Genomic DNA, 5,022 nt, shown 5'->3' on the forward strand with positions numbered 1-5,022 from the left:
AGAGCGCTCTCCGGTGCTATCACATATTACATGAGCAGAGCGCTCTCCAGTGCTGTCACATATTACATGAGCAGAGCGCTCTCCAGTGTTGTCACATATTGCATGAGCAGAGCGCTCTCCAGTGCTGTCACATATTACATGAGCAGAGCACTCTCCAGTGCTGTCACATATTACATGAGCAGAGCGCTCTCCAGTGCTATCACATATTACATAAGCAGAGCTCTCTCCAGTGCTATCACATATTACATGAGCAGAGCGCTCTCCAGTGCTGTCACATATTACATGAGCAGAGCGCTCTCCAGTGCTGTCACATATTACATGAGCAGAGCGCTCTCCAGTGTTGTCACATATTACATGAGCAGAGCGCTCTCCAGTGTTATCACATATTACATGAGCAGAGCGCTCTCCAGTGTTATCGCATATTACATGAGCAGAGCGCTCTCCAGTGTTATCGCATATTACATGAGCAGAGTGTGACACCCCAGGGGTCTGGTTGCCACAGTGATAGAGATGTTATGTCTGAGAGCAGGTGGGAGGTCCTTTGGTCAGGGATCCTGTGCATGCCACACCTCCTGCCCAGTCTTGGGAGGGGAAGAACTTCCCCTGTATAAACCCTGGGCTGAGGCAGGGTTAGTCAGTCAAGGAGAGTAGAGACAAGAAACAGTCACAGGAAGAAACAGCAGAAGCTCAGTGGGAGCAATACTACTACGAGTCAGGGGCTGGCAGCTGCAGAGCTCACCCTGACTGAGAAGCTTTCTTACCGGACCCGGAGTCCGAGGCTGTGGGGACTAATTTCTACCCAGCAGCAGAATCCGTCAGGCAGGGGATTTCAGGTCCTCAGGCCCAGAAACCCGAAGGCACGGTCACACGCGTGGGACCAGCACCGCCATCGTGGAGCGGAAGCCATTAGAAGGCCCCGAGTCACCGGCCATACGGGTGAGCACCACACGGTACACTCAGGGACGTGGGCTACTTATATCCGCTTCTAGCAAGGTAGCCAGAAGAGTACAGTCAGTTTGGGAGGCCTACAACTCCGCCTGGCCAGGGGAGATCCCATCTGCTCAAGGACTGACCAGGCCCCGTTCACTAGCAAGTACTCCGGGAGGGTCTATCGTTGTTACCAGTAAAGACCCTGAATTACACCGCACCGTCTCTGAGTGGTTCCTGCTACCCCCATCATCCACATCTGCTGCCCTGAGGCCATACCCCTCCCGTTGGGGGTTATACCATCTACGCTGCACCATCCATCCACCGGCCTCAGCGGACTGTCCTGCAGCGGCAGCTCCATAGCTGCATTCAACGGGTGGCGTAGTCGTCCTGCATCTACCGCTGTTACCTCGCCGCTCAGTTTGACTCCCTGGGCACGGACCGGGTCACCGCCACGAGACTACAACCCTCAAGAGATCCGGCTCCGGGTAAGCTCCCGCGTGCGCAACGCAGCGCGACACAGGCCCAGGGGCGCGTCAACTTTGGCGTAGTCGGCAGGATTTCGTGCCCGCAACCACCGGGTACTGCGTGCCTGAAAAAGAGACTTTTCAAACTTACCTGTGGTGAAGATTCCCGCCATCCGGCGCCATCTTCAGCCTTCTTCCCGCCATCGGTGAAGTTTCCCGCCATCCGGCGCCATCTTCTGCCTTCTTCCCGCCATCCGTGGAGTTTTCCCGCCATTGGACGCCATCTTGAGGACGCCGCGCGGGAAGAAGAGGGGCGTGGACTCCGAAAGCGCGCGAGAACTGAAGCCCCGCCTCACGTCCGGACGTTGCGTAAGGTCCTGGAAGGAGCCCAGCAGACGCCGACGTCACAGGAGCGCGACGGAAGGTCCTCAACCCTGACGATCCATTGCGGAGCCGCGGCCTACGGAACAGGATCATCGCAAGGTAGGCCACGGTCCACTAGGGGGGAGGAAGATGTCGGATACGGAGGAGAGCTTCACTGCCTCAACCCCCGCCAGCGCTACCGCTGCTGCAGTTATGCCCTTCACCATGCCCTATATCCCGGGAGCAGCTTGGCTACCCCAGTACTCAGGGGAGTCACATACCCTGCATGACTTTAGAGAAAAGCTGGATAGCCTCTTCCAGGTGTACCCCCTCACAGAAGAGCAAAAAGTGAGCATCCTGGTGGCCCAACTAACCGGGGCAGCCAAAAGGGAAGTAAAATCCTGGCCACCTGGGAGGAAGACTGTCGCAGGGATACTAACCCGGCTGAAGGACACCTTTGATACCCGCACCTCAGCCGAGATTAAGCTTAGATTCTACGGGTGCAAGCAGCGAGCGCATGAGAGTATAAGGGACTATGCACTAAACCTACAAGAGGCCCTGAGGGCCATTAAGCAGACCGACCCTGATGGAGTGGGAAACGAGGACAGGCTGTTGACCGAACAGTTTATAGAGGGACTGTATTGTAATACCCACCGAACCCAGTTGCGGGCAATGGCCTTACAGGATCCCCATCTGGGCTTTGCACAGTTCAAGGACAGAGCCATCCGGGTGCTCCGAGAACCGGCACCGGGTGGCGTTGTGACCCACAAGCGCCCTGCTATCACTTACCACCAGGAGGCGGCGCCCTTGTCGGCAGGGCCTGTGGGAGCTGATGCGCAGGCTTTGGACAATGACCCGGCTCCAGACCTACACCATCAGGTCCAAGAGCTAGCTAAGAGCGTTGCTGCGCTAACCCGAACTGTGCAGTCTTTACAGGCTTCCACCCCAGGGAAGATCCAGCTGGCATCCGGACCGGAGGACATCCCGTGGCGTCGACCAAGGAGGACCCCACCGGCCAGAGGAAGACCCAGTGACCGATACAGCGAGGACGGGCGACCCATCTGCCGCCGCTGCAATCAACCTGGACATATGGCAAGGTACTGTTCTTTAAACGGGCACAACCTGGGGTAGAGGGCCAACCCCCAGGAAAAAGATCACCAGGCCCATCGAACTGGCGCGACAGATATGTGGGAGGACGTCCAGTCTTGCCTGTGGTACTGGATGGCATTCCCATGAGTGCCCTACTGGACACCGGGTCACAGGTCACCACCATCCCGTACGTGCTCTTTAAGCAGTACTGGAATGACTCGGATATTACCCGCTACCCTGACGACGACTTGAGTATCATCGCCAGCAATGGCCAGCCCGTGCCACAGATCGGATTTAAAGAGGTGACCATCAAAATCGGTAGAGTCGAACTGGCAGCACAGGGACTGATCATTGTAGATATTGACAAACATGAGAGTCACCCAAAAATAACTCTAGGAACTAATGTAATTGAAAATTGTCTTGCAGAGGTGATTTTCCTTTTACAGCAGGTTGCCAAGAACGCCAGCTCCGGCGAGCAGCGGGTGCTCCAGAAAGAGATCCGGGCACTGATGCGACGGCAACAGGTGGAACTCTCCGGCGGTGAGATTGGTAGCGTAAGAATGTGTGACCCTTTTCCTATTGCCATGCCCCCAAAAAGTGAAATGATGATTTGGTGCCGGGCAGCTATTGGTCTGAGAGGTAGGGATTACCAGGCAATGGTAGAACCAGTTTACTCGGACAGTAGGCCCACCATTTTGACAGCACGGGGGGTGGTTGATGTACGCCATGGGAGGGTGCCCGTTCGCATAATAAATATCGGGGAGAGGGAAGTGTACCTGCCCCGGTATGCCACGCTAGCCAAATTATATACCATTAACCAAAATTCTATACAATCTGTGGAACCCTTGCCTCCATCTCACCCGGAGGAAGGTAACGGCTCTAAGAAAAACATGGAGGACTGGTGTCAGCAACTACATCTGGGTACTGACTCCACTCCCGCACACCAGAAACAAGGAGTCTATCGGGTGGTTCAGGAGTACGAGAGAGTGTTCAGTAAACACCCGTTAGACTTCGGGCGAGTCAAGGGGGTAGAACACCACATCCCCACGGGAGACCATCCTCCTATAAAAGAGAGGTATCGACCCGTACCCCCTGCCCACTACCAACACGCCAAGGGGATGCTTAGAGACATGAAGAAGGCTGGGGTGATCAGGGATAGCTGTAGCCCCTGGGCAGCTCCACTAGTCTTAGTCCGAAAGAAAGACAACACCATGAGGATGTGTGTAGATTACCGGAAAATCAATCGTATCACACACAAGGATGCGTACCCCTTACCAAGGATAGAGGAGTCATTGGCTGCTTTAAGATCTGCTAACTTCTTCTCTACCTTGGATCTCACTAGCGGGTACTGGCAGGTTCCTGTAGCAGAGGCGGACCGGGAGAAGACCGCATTCACCACCCCGATGGGACTTAGCGAGTTCACCTGCATGCCGTTCGGACTCTGCAACGCACCGGGAACCTTCCAACGACTAATGGAGTGCTGTCTGGGCCACAGAAACTTCGAGACGGTCCTGTTGTACCTGGAGGATGTCATCGTATATTCCAAGACGTATGAGGACCACCTGAAACACCTGGCGGAAGTGTTCGAAGCTCTGGCAAGTTATGGCCTAAAGGTGAAACCCTCCAAGTGTCACCTCCTGAAACCAAAGGTGCAGTACCTGGGACACGTGGTGAGCGCTGACGGAGTGGCTCCCGACCCTGATAAGATCACCGCAATTAAGGAATGGCCAAGCCCCTCCAGCGTATAAGAAGTGCGGCAGTTCCTCGGGTTGGTAGGCTACTACCGAAGGTTTATTCCCGGTTTCACCAAAAAGGCAGCACCTATGCAGGACCTCCTGATAGGCCAGTCCCGGAAGGCCAAGAACCAGAAGCCGCCCTTCAAATGGGAGGAGCTGGAAGAAGAGTCCTTCCGCCAGCTGAAGATGGCCCTCACGGGGGACGAAATCCTGGCGTACCCGGATTATAGCCAGCCCTTTATCCTCTACACCGACGCCAGTAACATCGGGCTAGGAGCCGTACTGTCCCAGATCCAGCAGGGGAAGGAACGAGTAATTGCCTACGCCAGCCGAAAACTGCGACCCACCGAAAGGAACCCCGAGAATTACAGCTCATTTAAGTTAGAGTTCCTGGCCGTAGTATGGGCAGTCACCGAGCGCTTTAAGCATTACCTCGCTTC

This window comes from Phyllobates terribilis, unplaced genomic scaffold (assembly GCF_046119375.1).
Source record: "Phyllobates terribilis strain yellow unplaced genomic scaffold, ASM4611937v1 Scaffold_7__3_contigs__length_470593459, whole genome shotgun sequence".
Taxonomy (NCBI): domain Eukaryota; kingdom Metazoa; phylum Chordata; class Amphibia; order Anura; family Dendrobatidae; genus Phyllobates; species Phyllobates terribilis.